Genomic DNA, 18312 nt, shown 5'->3' on the forward strand with positions numbered 1-18312 from the left:
AAGATTTTTGGATGGGACAGTAAAAGAAAGGTGCTATTTTGCACTCATCTGACTGCACCTTGAATTTGCAGCAAGCAAATGGGATCTGCTGGAGAAAGATTTAATCCGTGAACTGAATAAAATACATGGGAAGGCTGTGCGGTCAGTCAAAAACTGCTATGGTCGTACAGACAGCGCTACCCAGATGTTAATAGGATTAGGCTGGGAGCCGCTGGAGACTCGGAGGCTGCACACTAGGATTAGATTGCTTGAACAACTGAGAATAGATATCTTTAAAAGTGACACAAAGAACATAATATTGGAGCCCCACTATATCTCCAGGTCCGACAGAAGTGATAAGTTAAGAGAGATATTTTGCCGAACGGAAAACTATGGGAATTCTTTTTTCCCCTGAACCATAAAGGACTTAAATAAATGCTTATCTTAATTTTACATTTTCTTTTTATGACTAAATGGCCGGTGTTCTAACACCCCCTGCCACACACCTTTTTAGGCAGCTTGCAGTGTAGTGTGTAGATGTAGATGATGAAACACAAAACATTGGAGATTACAGAGGTATGGAAAACATTTTTACTTTGACCAGTAATCGAATCAGACCTTTCGATCAGGCACCTAAACCTTCTGCTTAACTTCAAATCACAAAGCTTAGCTATATGCCTTATGCCCAAGAATTTTACTAATTCCCAGCTAACAACCGTTGTTTATCAAAAGCAATTATGTTAGGTTGAGGCTTCCAAATGGATTAGCGTTCCTTGAAGGTCACAAAGTGTATTCAGGAGAAATTAAGGAAGAGATGGGAGTTAACATTCAAATCTTTTTTTTTCAAATTTTGAGAGGGCTCTGGGACAAAAATTTTTTCTAGTGTATTAGAAAAGATATGAAGCTGGGGAGGTTTTATAAAACCATCCTTGACACAGTAACAGTTGAACCTTTCAAAATAATGCCTGCCTTTATTAACGTTTATCTATAGCATTTGCCATAACACCCATACCTCGCATAGTGCAATTTTGATTAGCGCAATTTCCATACAGCGCAAATTCTTTCCTTGGGAAAACATCACAATGCAGTGTAGCCTAATCAAAAAACTTAATCGCTCTCATGATAAAACGTGAACTTGCGCTATGTACACACGAAATTGCTATCATTTTACTCACATTAATAGTATTGCTTGCCTCTAATCTTCTTTTTTGTTTATATATTAATCAAAATCCATTGCTGTGCATTGGCCGAAAGCATTACTCGTCATTGGGTCCAGATAGCCGGCCTACCAAAGTAATTTATCTCGTCTACTTAATAGAATGAAAATAGTTAATTTAGATCATTAATTAAGTATAGAATCAGAAGACGGTTTTAATTCCGCTTCCGAAAAAGAAGAAAGCTGTGGAATGCGGAGATTATAGAACTATCAGCCTAATATCGCATGCGGCGAAGGTGGTACTGAGGATATTGAACAGACGAATGGAGGCAAGGGCAAACGAGTATTTGGGCGAAGATCAATTTGGTTTCAGAAAATGGAAATCAACTCGTGATGCAATAGCAGTAATGAGGTCCCTCGTCGAGAGGAACCTAGAATATGACCAAGACGTACATGCCTGTTTCGTGGACTTTGAGAAAGCATTTGATAGGGTGAACTGGGTTAAGCTGATGGATATTCTCAAGAGAATAGGTGTAGATTGGAGGGATAGACGACTGATTCGTAATCTTTATATGGCCCAGACTGCGCAAGTGAGGGTAGCGGGCGAGGAATCTGGGTGGGCAAGCATTGGCCGAGGTGTAAGGCAAGGCTGCCCTTTATCGCCGCTGCTTTTTAACGTATACGCTGAGGAGATGGTAAGAGAAGCGTGGGACGAGTTGGAAGCTGGAGTGAAAGTGGGAGGAATGATGTTGAAATCGGTAAGGTTCGCGGATGATCAGGTGCTGATTAGCCAGTCAGCGAGGGGATTACAGGCTCTAGTGGATGCGTTATACGAGCGGTGCGAGGAGTATGGGATGAGGATTAATCACAAGAAGACTAAGGTAATGCGGTTCTGTAAAGTATCGCGAGCGAGGAATGTGAGACTCAAGATCAAAGTAGGTGGGGAAAAACTTGAACAGGTAGAGCAGTTTAACTATTTGGGCAGCACATTAGAGGAAAACGGACACAGTAGCAAAGACATCAGGAAGCGAATTGCACTAGCAAAGGAGGCGTTCATGAACAGGAAGGAGCTTCTTAGAGGATCGTTATGTAAGAGTTTAAAGAAAAGGTTAGTGAAGAGTTTGATTTGGAGTGTAGCTCTCTATGGTGCCGAAACATGGACACTGAGGAAAGAAGATGAGAGAAGATTGGAGGCATTCGAGATGTGGGTATGGAGAAGAATGGAGAGGGTAAAATGGATGGAGAGGAAAAGGAACGACGAAGTGCTGGATATGGTGGGTGAGGAGAGGCAGCTTTTGGATGAGATACGGAGGAGACAGAAGGTATGGATGGAGGGAGTACTCCGCGGGGAGGGGATGTTGAAAAAGGTGTTAGAGGGTAGAATGTTAGGGAAATGAGGGAGGGGAAGGAAAAGAGTAGGATTTTTGGATAGATTGAAGGGGAGTAGGCCTTATAGTGAATTGAAGAAGGCGGTAATGGAAGGAAAGGAAGGCTCCCAGATCACTTCTTTAGTACTCCATGCAAACCTACCTTAATCGGTAGAATACTTTAACAATTAAGTACGGAGTTAGTAGAAATGAGTTTTTTTTTAAGCAGTACGGTTTGAGACAAAATTTTTGCCATCATAGGTTATCGGGCGATTGACTTCCAGGTAGAGGGTATATGCTAAAGCCTTCATCAGTATTTATGGGGCAGAAATGGAGCGGTGGCCAGGTTGCGTATGAATAGCATCAACACATAAAAGGGTCCACTATAGAGTCTCAAACACAATGGCTTCATTCCCTCCCAGCAGTCGTAGGCCCTTTGCATCTCAGGAATACAGTGCAGCATTAGAAGGTGATTTCAATAGAGCCACACAGAGTAAAAACCAAGAGAACAATGGCAAAAAATAGGAATGCAGGTAGAAAAATCAAGAAGCCATCAAGAAAAACCATAAACCAGGAAGAGAAATTGAAAGAGGTCAATTGCTTTGAAAATGCAGAGTGTCAAATCGATATTGCGTGGAAGTTTAAGCTCACGATGCATTATTCTGAATAAAGACGAAGTTAAAATATGGGTGACCTCAGCTGTACCAACTTCAACCAAGCGGTCATGACATACAGAAAGTTCATTGTGAATCTGTACAAAAAGAGGAGGGCGGCAATTGCTCCAAGACACTTAGTGAAAAGTCCGCTTGGTTCCAGAATTTTTAACGGCATGCAGGTATTTTCAGTGCGGCGATATTAGGTGCATCTGAAAGTGTTGATAGTGCAGTCACAGCAACATTTTCTGATGAATTAAAGGGTGTGATTGAAAGTGGCTCCTTTCTCCCTTAACTAGTTATAAGTGTTGACGAGATGATATTGTTTTGGAAAATAATGCAATCTCGTTCGTTCATTTTCAGGGAAGGAAAACCTGGGTCAGGTTTCAAGGCATTTAAAGACTTTCACGTAGCTGCTAGTGCCTCAGAGGACTTCAAATTACAATGAATTATCATTCATAAACTCCGCTAGCTATGAAATGGCATTCAAAGTAGCATTTGCCTGTCATTTCGATGAGCGACAAAAGGGCCTGGGTGACACAATAATTGTTTATAGACTGGTTTAAAAAATTGTCAACTGCCAGCAATGCATTACGAACCCTTGAGATAGCAGATGTTAGCACACCCACACAACAGGAAGGAATTTCAAAAGCACGTACGAATTTTTTTTACGTGAATAAAAGTCTTTACATTCGTGCATACTATCTATAAAGATATTTTAAACAATAAATATCTACATAAATAAGGTTTTCTAAGGCTATTTATGGGACTATATTAGAGATGTGCAATTAGTATCCGCAAATACTCGCATACTGGAAAGTATTCTATATTCGAGATCTTAAATAATTATGGTAAAGGTAGGACCTTTAATACTTTTAATTTCGCACCATAAACTGTCGCATGCACGTTGTTGGTAGTTGACTCGGAAAAATGTAGAGAACTCTATTCGTTTAGCAGCCCTGTTTTATGCAAGTTGACGAACTACATCAAATTCGGGGATTAGAGCGGTGACAAGAGTTCGACGTGGGGAACCGAGAATGATCGGGTGAAAAATTTCGAAAACCCCCACCAGGAGAACCTCTGTGCCGTGGGATAGTAACTACGTAGCACAATTCCCAAAATCCGCTACCCCCTCCATCCATCAGCCCTCGGCCCCTCCTTCGACGCTTTCCTCCTCTCCGAAATCAAACATAAGGCCCCAGCTCACGCAGGGCTTGTATTACGAAGACCATAAATCAAAAGCTTCAAATAAATATCAAGTTACAGGAGAATAATAGAATCATGTTTCACCCTTCCCTCTTTCTCCCCCACTGACCTTTTTCTGCCTACCTGCTTCGAAGTTCCCCATTGCTGGAGGTCAACTGCTCCAGGGGTCATCTATTAGCCCAAGGGATGTCTAACAATGAGTTTCGGCAATTAATATTACACCTTTACTGGATTGAAATATTAGTAATGTGCACGTAATTTAAAAAAGAATAAGACCAAACACGATGTATTTCCGACTTTATTTAAGCATTTTAAGCAGGAAATAAATGTCAAAATACAACGGAGACTTAGAATTCTGGCAAAACTCAATATCCTCGTAGCCAAGCTTCTTGGAAGTTGATGCGGTATTTTTTCCGAAAACATATATATCAAGTTACAATTTATTAGCTATGCTATAAATCTCTGTCATCACAGTCACAGATGAAGGGATATTTTCTCAGGATATTTGGTTTTTCCCTGCTAGTGATTCGAATTTATCTGCTATCTCGTGAGAACTTCTAAAGATGGACTTAAAATAATCGAAGAAGAAGAAAATCCGGTTGATAAGCGTGTGTATTTCGCAAAACGCTACGCATGTATTTCGCAAAACGCTACGCATGTATTTCGCAAAACGGGGATAAAGTGAGCTACCTGTTGAAAATAAGAAGTTGGATGAAGCAGAGTATCAGATGGGCATGCCGCTGAAATGGCGTTTGGTAGATAAGAATGTATCCATGAGACAGAAATCCATCGTAGTAGTGTATATGCCGAGACGGCATGCAATCATTTTTTGCAAGGTGGTGTGTCCCCTTAGAATATTTGAAAGACATGTTAGTTGAATCAACTATATGCCCAATTCTTTCCATAAAATTAAAATATTCCATTAATCAGTTAAATTTCTGTTCGAATCATGTAAAGGAAATCAAAATTATTCCTACAAATGCTAGCCTAAATCTCGTGTTTCCTGTTGCATAGGCAACCGAGTCAAACATTACCGCATTCATCGTTTAGTATTCGAGGTATTCGAATATTCGAGCAATGATTGAATATTCGAATTCGATATTCAAGTTCGAGAAATCTGCTATTCGACCCATCTCTAAAATATACAGCAGGCTCTCGTTATTACGAAGTTCACAAAACCGAAAACCGGAGGTTCGTATTAACGAAATTCGTACGAACGTTTCTTTTAGGAATCGTCGGAAAAAGCCGTATGTGATAAACGCGATTAAATTACGCGGAAATATATATTAACAGGGAAATTCGTTTCAGTTTCGGCATGCGGCATGGCGTAATCGAGGGTTGATATCTTCCCGAGTACAGTAAGTCCGATTTACGAACTAGATGCGTTCCAAGACCTTGTTCCTAAGTTGATTAACCTACGGTCCGGCCGCCGAGAGTTGTCCGATGACAGGCAAAATGATCTAGGTCGGGGCAGCGTTGCCAGGTAAGAAAGTGAAACGCCTACAAAGGGCTCCGTGAAGAAAGGAGACAGAAAGGACGACGAGCGTGAAGGACCCAGTGGAAGAATTACTTGTTTTGGGGATTCGAAGAAAGGGCATGTTTTAGTGGATTAGGCTTATTTCGCTGCTCTCTATACATTTGATAACGTTGTATGACTGGGCAATGGTGTGAGGTGCGTTTGGGGGACAGCGATTGGCTGCAGACCGTGTTGGCGCAGGGTTATCCGCACCTCCTATTGTGCCGTGCCTGATCTAGCTGGGCGTGCAACGCAGCCGGAACCGAAAAAAGTCGCTCTCCGTGGCAAGGAAGAATGGGCTGAACAGTTCCTAACTTCACACCGGATTCAATGAAACTTTGTTCATATTATGCCCAGGGTACGATTTCCTCTACGCCGCACTGCGTAGCAACGGCCAAATCAAAAGGTGCCAAATTCGAAATTTGCAATTTTTAAATGCTGACTTCTCTGAAAGTTCGTAAATCGAATGTGCGTAGGAATAGAACTAACTGTACATCAAATTTACGAGATGTAATGAGTCTATCACCATGATTCCCCAGGAATGAAGCTTATTATATGACGTTGCATGTATGGTGAAGAAAGAACCATATATGATGCTCTTGTTCACACTACACGAGGAGAACTTAAACGTGGCGTGATAATTAAAACTTAGGATAGTGAATATCCATCTAAATGACATAGGTTATGCATGGAACTTCGTAATAAAGTTCATTTCGTAGCCGCCGGGACTGAGGTTCGTAATATCGTAAAAACGAAATTTTCGTAGTAACGTTTCTTTTTCTATAGCTTGGATAGGCCTTTTCGTCGGGACTAACTATTTGCTTCGTAAAAACGAGAACTTAGTAATAACGTTGTTCATATTAACGAGGGTCTATTGCATACGGTTCAGAGGAAATTCGATGCACAACACCTATGCTACCAGGAATGCATCCCTATTTCCCCAATGCTAAAACGCTCTCGTATAATGCAAATTCGTATAGCACATAGACCCCAAGGAACACATCCCTTGCGCTATACGAGGCATGGGTGTACTGAGCAGCTAAATGATATCTTCACTCCATGGATATGATCACCTGATACTTACCGTGGTTAAATAAGAATTCAGGTAGATAAACTGGAAACATCGAGCATAGTGATCTATAGCATAAGAACTAATTGATTTCAATTCCTCTACACAAAAAGGGTGATATTCAATCAATTGAAAACTATCGACCCATATCAAAACTTTCAGTTTTCTCTAAAATATTAGAAAGTGTCATTTCAAAAAGAATAATGTCATTCCTGATAAAAAACAACATCTTATCCAAATCTCAATTTGGTTTCATAGGTGGTCTTTCGGCAGAATTTGCCATTTATAAATTTATTGACTCTGTTCTTGAAGGTCTTGATCATCACCTCAATACCGTTGGTATTTTTTATGATTTGTCTAAGGCTTTTGATTCTGTTGACCATGAGACTCTCTTGAGGAAAATCCATATATATGGTATGAGAGGAATTGCAAACAATCTAATCAGGTCATTTCTTGAAAAAAGAACCCAGGCAGTAACCATTATAACCGATAACATGGTTAAACATACCTCACCTCACCAGGAGATATTGAGGGGTGTTCCTCAAGGCTCCATTCTTGGGCCCCTGCTTTTTTTGTTATATATCAATGATCTACCCTCACAATTAAAAGGAAATATTTTTATGTATGCTGATGATACAAATCATCTACTGAAACATGATTGCAATATTGTTGCTCCCACTCAAAATGCTGTCATCAAAATGGAAACATGGTGTTCATCTAACAAAGTGGCTATAAATAAATCCAAGTCTTCCTTTATATTTTTCCATCCTACTCAAAAAAAAATTGATTACAGCCCTTATATTAAATTTTCGGATTGTACTGTTAAGCGGGTTACTGATACCAAATTTCTAGGCATCTCCATCAATGAAAATCTAAACTGGGATACCCATATAAATTGCATTTCATCCTCGGTGGCTTCAGGCTGCTACTTAATTAGACGGGTGATTCAGCTCACAAATACAGAAACAGCTAAATCAATTTACTATGCACATATTTATAGTAGATTAAAATATGGTATTTTAGCCTGGGGTCACTCCCCTAAGTCAGTCCGTCTTTTTAAACTACAAAAATGGTCGGTAAGAATATTATGCAAAGCTAAAAAACAAGTTAGCTGCCGTAATCTTTTCAAAAGGTTACAGATCCTTCCCCTTCCTTGTATATATATTTATTATGCTGTGATGTTAATTAGAGAATTTAAACAAAAGTTGTGCCTTACCTTGAATAACGATATTCATGATTATCATACAAGAAGTAGAAATGAGCTCGCAGTGAGGCAACAAAATCTTTCTCTCTTCAGTAGAGGGCCTATCAATATGAGTATTAAAATTTATAATAAATTACCTAAATCAATCAAAGACGAAATCAGACCTGGCCTTTTCAAAGCAAAATTAAAAAAAATATCTTTTAGATCATTGCTACTATTCAATTGATGAATTCTTTGAGGATGCCTCGCAACTAATGTAATATATATATATTGTAATATATTGTGAGTTACTTTGTATTTTTGATTTGATTTTTATGTTTTCCTGACGGGTCCTATATATGTATATTCATATCTTTTCTGTGACCAATAAAATATTATTATTATTATTATTATTATTATTATAATGGAGTCAAAGGCTATTTAGCAACTGCCGTAAATCTCGGGCTGTATATGTTATGAGTTATCATGACTAGCAAGTCCAAGGCATGGGGGAATTCATAGCAACATGCCTCATAACGACAACCACAGAGGAGATAAAAACAGCTTTCTATGCTCAACTGATAACATACTTAGAATCTCACAACCTATTATCCACCTCACAGCATGGATTTAGAAAATCCATGTCCACTACCACCGCTACCTACCATAGCATCAATAAAATATTGTCCGACTTAGACAGCAATCTAGAATCTCTTGTTTCATAATTCGATTTCTCCAAGGCCTTTGATTGTATCAATCACCACATATTGCTATCGAAACTTCAGCAACTTGGCATCAGTGGTACCCCATTTAATTGGATAAAATCATTTCTAAATAACAGACAACAGAGTGTTAATGAAAATAAAGAAGGAACACCTCATTAATCACCCAAAAAAACAATTTCCTGTGGGGTTTCTCAGGGATCAGTTCTGGGTCCAGTGCTCTTCCTAATATACATAAATGACCTCCCAAAGCTGCTGCATTCCGTGCCAAATACACTCCCCATGTTGTATGCTGATGACACAAATGTCTTGGTATCAGCATCTTCAATTGATAGCCTGGTGTCACGGGCCAACAGTATTGTCAACCTCTTACAAGAATGGAGCAATAACAATTTTCTTCTTCTTAATAAAGAAAAAACACATCTAATCCATTATGTTAACAAAAATAAGCCTTCACCACTCAGCCAATAAATCTGTACTGTGGGTGAACTGTAACCAAGCTAAAACTGGACTAAACTGGTCATTTAGCTTAGTTCCAGTCCAGCAAACAGTGCTTGACTGCACTGTGGCAGATTTAATCCAGGGTGAAAAACACTGTAACTGTACTGTGGATAAGGCTGCACTGTAACAGTGCTGTATTGCTGTGCTGTAACTGTACTATAGGATCAACTGCGCTGAAAGAGTGCTTCAACAAAGTGCTGGAAGTGCACTGTGGTGCCTACTGTACTGTAACAGAGCTCTTCTTAACAAGGCTTTAACTGTACTGTGGCATCAACTGTACTGTAACACAGTCCTGGAAGTGCACTGTGGTTCTTTGTGTACTGCAACAGAGCTCTCATTAACAGGGCTTGGACTGTGCTGCAACACTAATTGTACTGTAACAATGCTGCATCATATTATTTATATTATCTGCAGCATATTAATTATAACATGTGGGATAGTACACTGCCGAGGAAAATTATATTCGTGGATTTACCGTATAAGCGCGTGTAAGAGGCGCACCTTTTTTTCCCAGAAATTGCTGCCGAAAATGAGGGTGCGCCTCTTACACAAACTTCTTATCTTCCCCCCTCCCCTTCACCGGTCGCAAGTCTAAGGGGAACTGAGTGGCCTTGGTTTTCAGTGTGAGACAGTCATCTGTAATCCTAGGTCAAAAAAAAGCGGCAGGCAGGGGAGTTTCTCCCTTAGTGACGTATTTTTAAAATGCTCCTGTTTGCTTTTCTTGTAAGCATCGCGCCGTCACGTCACGTCGGTACCCCAGAGGTGAACATGGAAAAGATCGCGCCTTCCCCTCCGTCTTCGAAGCAAGCAACGAAATACGGAGGGGAAGGAGCGCGCTCCCTCCCCTCCGTATTTCAAGCTACGAGGCTATGAGCGAAGGAGCATGGGAAGAACACGTCCGATCTTGAATGTGACGTCGCTGCCTTCAAAGCGAAGGGGCGAAGGCGCAGCAATGTGATATACGCAGTTTGCGTTGCCTAACGTTTCCAGTCCGTCTCGTCTTGTTTGAATGTGCTTATGCTACGCTTGTTTCTTCCGAAATTGTCCTATTTGGACTATTTTGAATATTAGTAGCCTTGTTGTAACTATAAATCTTTGTGTCAAACAATTAGAGCTTAAAAAACTTAAATTCTGTCAGATATGCGTCGCGTTAGATCTCTTTCTTTTTTTGAACCTCGTGCGTGTCATGCAATTATTGAAAGCTATCGAGATATCGTCGGGCTCAGTAGATGACTCACCTAGCATTTGGCCTCCATAAACTGGGAGATTGATCAAGGTCAGTTGGTGAGACGAAGTAGGGATGAAACACGTTTCCATTGTTCCCCTGTAACTTGATGTTTTCCTATTTTCCTGTGGGGTCTCGGAAAGGAAAAAAAACGGCAGAGGCATTGGCTGATGGAGGACTGAGTGTGGTTCCGTTAAATCTACGACGTGGTTATTATCCTACGGCGCTGAGATTGCCCCGATTGTTGTCCAAGCTCTTGGGAAGGTTAATGCTATGTGCCTGTCGTGTTTTGCCTTAAAATTTTCCACGGCTGCAATTCTATTGCAATACTCCTGCGAGAGCATTTAAACAAAATTCTTCGTGAATAGGACAAGCATCGTAGAGCAACGGCGTATGCGAAGAGAGGATCGGAACTCTTTCTACTCCCTCTTATGCCGCTATTACCGCCGCAGTTATCAAAATTTCTTCTTTCAATTAATATTGAAAGAGGAAAGTTCGATAACTGTCGAAATTCCAGGCGTACGTCTGCAACACCGCGCGATAGTATAAAAAAAATTCCGCCAAATTTTTTTCTTCATAGAAATGCTCAAAATAGGAGTGCGCTTCTTACACGTGTGCGCCTCTTACACACGCTTATACGGTATATACACTCTGAAAACTAATAATTGCCTAGTCCCGCATCATCGATTTTAATGAGTCCACTCATAAGATCATCTTTGAACAAAGAAGTGTTTCCTCTGAAACTCCTATGTTGTTTACGAGTGAATTTACAATACGTTTCACCACTTTTTAGGGATTTTTTTGGTGTTAGTTGGTGAAAATTGAAGTCTCTGAAGATAGTGAATGTTCCTTTATTCTTGAATTTCATTTGCTGGGCTTAAGAAACGTGTGTTTGTGAGGCATTTTTGTTGAAAATGCCTTTTACGTGTTCAGTACCGGGATGCGAAGAAAACTCCAGGAGTGGACCCAAAGTTCAAGGTTTTGGCTTTCCAAAATATCTTGAGTTGGAGACCAAGTGGATTCGGGCGACCAGAAGAGATAATTTCACCTACACAAAAAACAGTAAGGTATGTACCCTTTCACGCTGTAATTATTTGGATTTAATTTCTAGCTAGATGTGGCTAGATGTTGATTAATGTCTCCAATATTAAAAGTGGTGATTTAAAATATTGAAGCGGTTATTCAATTGAAAATTCTTTTATTTTAGTTGCCTTTTTTGTATTATTTCGTTCAGTAAACGAGTGGTTGAAGGAGTTACTGGGAATTATAATTTAGCAGCCAAGTTTCGAATATTCTTTCTTAGCTTGCCCTTTGGTGTGTTATGCGTCTGAATCTCAGTACTCAGTTAAAAAATACTTCTTTAACTATGCATTCGTTACTTAGAGTTGAAAAGCTGTTTGAATTATTTACGCCATAAGTTATGTACTCGGGTATTTTCGATGAAACTACCAGAGTCATTGTATTTTTGGCGTAGTACCTTATATTACGGGGGAAAGCAGATACATTTTAAGGTATTCTTGCTTTCAAATTAATTTGAGCTTATGTATCATTTCGCAAGACCGACGATACTCACTTAATAAGTTGCAGAAAGCATTTAATGATGAGAAATTCATCGAGTCTTGTCAGAAACTTGCTATTTGTGTGTATGAACCAACATGAATGGAAATATGTATGCGTTTTTCTCTTACAATCGTGAGTGGTGCAATGAACCTGAATTTAACTGTGTCCAGCTTTAATCATCTCAAATTATCTTATGCTCTAGTTTTATATACAAAAATCATTGAGTTATATTATTATCTCCTATATTTACCAGCACTTCATTAGATATATTTCTCGTTCAGAAATGCCTTAAATTGGAAATGAAATGACTAAGTAATTTACATGGTATTTTCTTATTTATTAATTTTAGGTGTGTGAGCTTCACTTCACAGCGAGTGATATCAGAAAAGAATCTGTGGCCTTGCACGAGAAGATGGGGAGATAATTTGTGTTGAATTAAAGGTGCCCAGACTGGGGGAAGGTGCCATTTCTTCAGTTACCAAACTATCATCCATAAGACAGAAAGACAGCCCAGTGAGAAATGGGTGGTGGAATCCACGTGGAACCCACGTGGAATCCACGTTGAGTGGTGGATATTTGGTGGTGGTGGATATTGAGTGGTTGGACCCACGTGGAATCCACGTTGATTTCAAGTGGATTTGTGGTGATTAGCATTAAATGTTAAACAGAATTTCTAGTTTGTGGAACTTAACTCTCTGGTGACATCCCAGTGAGAAATGGGTGGTGGAATCCACGTGGAACCCACGTGGAATCCACGTTGAGTGGTGGATATTTGGTGGTGGTGGATATTGAGTGGTTGGACCCACGTGGAATCCACGTTGATTTCAAGTGGATTTGTGGTGATTAGCATTAAATGTTAAACAGAATTTCTAATTTGTGTAACTTAACTCTCTGGTGACATTGCGTCATTTATCATCCTGAAACCATACTAGTTATGTGAAAATGTATCGCACATTCTATTTTTATATAATTCGTGGAAAGGCAGCCATGAGAGCACATGAAAATTCGTAGACACATATACAGAAGGTTTAGATATAGAGTGGTTGAGGTTTTAATGGTTTTAGGACAGCACCTACTGCTGTTTTAATTTTTCCACCAAATTTCCACGTGGGTTCCACGTTGATTCCACGACCAAAAACACGTGGTATCCACGTTACATCTCCACGTGGGTTCCACGTGGATTCCACCACCCATTTCTCACTGGGATTGCGTCATTTATCATCCTGAAACCACGCTAGTTATGTGAAAATGTATCGCACATTCTATTTTTATATAATTCGTGGAAAGGCAGCCATGAGAGCACATGAAAAATCGTAGACACATATATAGAAGGTTTAGATATAGAGTGGTTGAGGTTTTAATGGTTTTAGGACAGCACCAACTGCTGTTTTAATTTTTCCACCAAATTTCCACGTGGGTTCCACGTTGATTCCACGACCAAAAACACGTGGTATCCACGTTACATCTCCACGTGGGTTCCACCACCCATTTCTCACTGGGAGAGGTATAAGTGACATATAGAACTACGGTGGACGTGGATTTGTTTTTGTAAGTGGATGATGTGACAATGGACATTCGTTGGAGAAACTATTGAAGATAGTTGGTATGGCTTCTGCCAATGCACTTTAAAATAATTTTTATTAAAAAAAGAATGACAGTATTTGTTTCACCAAAGTAGTTCATGGTAACAAGAGAGAATTGAAGGTATTATTGTGATTGACTAATGAAAATATAAAATATCTGTATTTATTTCTGTTTTTTTTCTGCCACTAAAATTCCTTGTGGTGATGTCTACATGCATGGGAAGAGCTGAGATGTGATATAAGAGATATCATGTTCTTTATACATATGTTTATGCTGGTGATTTGGCAGGACTTTCAAATTTTAATTAGATTGATACATCTACTTAAGTCACATTGAAACTTAGCTCATCCCAAACAATATTTCAAATACTTAAGTGCATGGGACGGGTATGTTTTAGTAGCTGAGGCTGGACTATAGATAAATTTTGGCTTGCATTTTGATGAATTCGAGTGGAATAATAGCAGATATGTCAACGATCTTATATTTCACTGGGAATTACCATTGAACAATTTTATTTGCTCAGGCTCTAGGGTAAGATTTTCATAGCCCATGGGCTATGCAATGTCTAATTCAGCGTCAAAATAAAGAAAAATTAACTCTTAATTAATAGAACCATTTGGGACCTTGTGTGAACACATGTTACCCTGCCAGGAAAGTACCTATATGGAATGTAACCAGGTTTAATCAAATGCTTGACATCAACACTTAATGCTATTGAATTTTGAGATGCTTTTGTGTTGAAGAATAAATTCACTTTGGATGCAAAAAGCCTTTTCTAGAAAGTTGTTTCAGATTTTAATCTTGCTATGTAATACTTCTAGCTCACAACGACAGTATATGAATCAGTTATAAACTAGTTTTTTTCTGGAGAGTGGCGAGGTTATATGGTACGTGGATTAGATGCAATATAACAAATTGTTTCAGATTGAAAAATATTCTTATTTATGCGTGTCAGTATTTTCTCGGAACCCACTGACTATAGTTTCTTATTGACCGAGTAAATTAGGTCCTGATTATCTGTTCACTACGGTGGTTAAACCAGTGTCGCAGATAGCACAACGACTACTTCAGTTTTGCCATGCACTGATGGTAGCACTACAATGAGTAACGTCACATGCCTGGGAATGGGCCTTTTCTCTAGGTGGCTGTGTTACAGCCCATTACTAGCAATCCCTGGGATTAGGATGGTCACGGATTTTCCTCTTGACTGTATGCATTTGCTTTGTTTAGGGGTGATAAGGAAGATATTATTAGCTTTTATGAGAGGCAACAAAAATGTTAAGCTTCCAAGTTATGCTTTAAATATTTGTATTGATCAGTAAGTAAGTATTGCACCTCATAGACCTTGTGAATTTGTTAGGAAAACACGTTCATTTAATGAACTACTGAGGTGGAAGGCAGCTTGTATATGTAATTGTAACAAATGTAATTGCCATGGAAATATACATCTTGGTACATAATGTAATTGCCATGGAAATATACATTTATACACATCATGTAATTTTCGTGGAAAAATGCACTGAATTGGCTTTCATGTGATTTGTCTCCAATATCAAAACAGGGTTTGGATCATTCCATTTTCCAGCTGGTTTTTTGGGTCTTCTTCAGAATTTATCCATGGCTTTGGATGAAATTTAGTCAACATTCCAGTCGGCTTCTTCAGGTTCATTGAAGTGTTGAAGGAGATTCAGTTGGACATAAATATCAGTCTGGCCAAATCTGCATTGCCACTTCAGTGGATCTGATGAAGCCAGCTGGAATGCTGGTGATTTTTCATAGAGCCATGGATAACACGGAAGAAGACCCAAAGAAATCACTTAGACTGTACTGTGGCGACTGCACTCGGACTGTACTGTGGCGACTGGACTGTGACTGTGCTGTGACAACTGCACTCTGACTGTGCTATGATAACTGCACTCTGACTGTGCTGTGGTAACTGTACTTGACTGTGCTGCGGTAACTGTACTTGACTGTGCTCTGGCCACTGTGCTGTATTGTTTCAATTAAGTGCAGTCTTTAGTGCAGCCCCAGTCCAGATATTGAGTACAGTTAGAGTGTAGCTCAAGCTTATTTAGAGTACAGATTTTTTTGCCTGAGAACTGAGAAGCTTGAAACAATTTCTGAAATGATGGTGGAATTGAATAATAAAATAAGATAAATATTTTTTCAGATGTCATCCACTATCCATGAATCAAATTTTGGGTAAATAAAAATTTTCAAATTTTAATTTTCACATTTCTAAATTTTTAAATTTACTAGTAACTTAGATTTGCATGCAAACATATGAAAGTTATTTTATCTTTATGACATTTTCTTTTGCGTTAATGCAGCAAAAATTAACTAATAATTGTGAAATTCTTTGAAAAAAGGGTTCAAACACACCCTGGAACTTCTGCACATCATACACCATCAGAGGTATACTGATTTGCCACTTTTTAGTCGTTCTTAGGACGTGAGGAGGATTATTTCTTCTGTTTGTCCTTAAAGAGTTTCAATGGTGTCTTTTATGAGTAACTCAATAGATATTTGAACAGATTATTATAATTTTCCATGTATAAACTCAGTGGGGTAGCCACGGGAGGGGGGGTTATGGGTTACAACCCCCGTTGAGGCACCAAAAACAGGTATAATGGCCCCTGCACCCTCCGTAAGGGCCCTAAAATCTCCGGCAAAAACCCCCCATTTCAAAATCGTGGCCCTGTGACTGTATAAGCTGTGCCCACAGAAAGGAAATCTATGGATTGATTTTCGCACGGCTTTGTTTGCATGTCCCCTGCCTCCAGTATCAGGATCCTTCGCCCCAGTGTAAATTATAGCATCTTGCATGAGGCCATTAGGCTCAGAAAGCATATATAACGTTATGCCGTGTTTGTGATGCCAAAGCAACATGGACTCATGAAGCAGAGTTCTTTACCCGGATAGTAAATATCTTCCATTCTTTGAGTGAATAAATTCAAAAGGGGTCGAATTACATGCAAGGGGTCTCTTGGTATCGGATCATCTACTCCAGGGTTCCTGCCAAAATGCATGCAACCGAAAATTAGTTGAAATCGGTCTCAGGAAAAAGTGCTGTGAAGGCAAGAAAAACCGAAGATATTTTCCAACCTTTTCCAATAATCTGGAATGGATGGCCATCTTACAATACTTCATTACATTAGGTATATCAGACCAAAAATATCTCCCATTCCCCACGAGTAAGATTTCTATGCTCGGTTATCCTTGAGGAACTGCATATTGAGACGCATTGGCAAAATGGACCAAAACCTTTCAGACGAGAATATTTCCTCCAGCTCCCACATACTTCCATCCTCAACGTAAACCTCAGTTAACACCTATAAAATATACTACAGTAAAATACATTACACCTACAAAATACACAAGACTGATGAGGTTGCTCTTTTGCAGTCAGAAAGAGATGTAAGCATTAACATTTAGAACCGCCGTACAAGAAATATCTAAACGTGCATGTTCCAGATAAAATGGCAACGTATAATAATCCAAAAATACTTGTTTCTTTGTGCATAGATATTTTGTTGACTTTCTTTTCTGATTATAATAGCTCTATTAGGTCGAAGTAAAATATGTAAATTGCTTCAAAGTTAAAAAAAACCTTAGCGGAGAACCCAATGCAGTGTTCCGTGTATACACTTGAGTAAATTGTGCCAGAGGTAGTTTTATTGTGAGGAGATATTCTAAGCCTAGTTCACCAAAGGCTGATACATAAACGGTCCTTGGGGTTTGAAAATAGGAATAAAATTAAAAATAAAGGTTTCTCCCATAATCCACGTAAGTGTCTAAATATACGTAAAATACTGAAATGTCCAATAGATAAAGGCCATACGGTAATATTAGAAAAAATAAAATCTCTATAGAGGAGTGAAAATGGACGCAATCGAAAAATGTCTGAAGGGGAGACTGTACTAATGGCGAGAGCCGCAAAAACTGAGAAGGAAGAGCCGACCTTCTCCACAACATGCACACAACAGAATATTTGCATGCATTTCTAATAAGAATGGCAAAAATACTTCTAAAAATAGAGATCACAGGCGACACAGAGCGACTTTTAGTTTATTCCGCGGTGACGTAAAACGACTCTTTTATTTGAGCCCCGAAATTCAATCATTTTTTCCCCAAGGATTTCCCCAATTCTAATTTCTCATTCAAAATGAAAAAAATATAAAAGTTTTCCTAGAACCTCCATTATTTCCCGTGAATAACGAATTGGTGGTCGTAATTATTCCCACCTATTAATTTTAACAAACTCATACGAAATAAATGAGAAAAAGTCAAAAAAATCTATTTCTTTTTCAGTAAACAATATAATCAAACCCCTATTGAAAGGATCGTTCAGAAAATGAGTTGCAAATATATTATGGAAGAATGTTATGAGTTATAACGGCATTATGTAAGTATTAAGTTTAAACAATAATAAAACCAGCAACAGATTATTCAACTGTGTTTAGCCTGTGTACAGACCGTATTTTTAAATATGAAAATATTTTTCGTCGATGAGATGAAAGGAAGATTATGACTAAATATTGTTCACAAAAATTTTAATAGGACTAAAACGAGAATAATAACTTTCAAATGT

General features: G+C 38.9%; 1 protein-coding gene across 1 annotated transcript in view; it reads right to left on the minus strand.

The window, feature by feature from the left end:
• Window positions 1-18312, minus strand: part of LOC124164402 (period circadian protein) — a 247849-nt gene that overhangs the window by 158271 nt on the left and 71266 nt on the right. The window lies entirely within an intron of this gene.

This window comes from Ischnura elegans, chromosome 8 (assembly GCF_921293095.1).
Source record: "Ischnura elegans chromosome 8, ioIscEleg1.1, whole genome shotgun sequence".
In the NCBI taxonomy this organism is placed as follows: domain Eukaryota; kingdom Metazoa; phylum Arthropoda; class Insecta; order Odonata; family Coenagrionidae; genus Ischnura; species Ischnura elegans.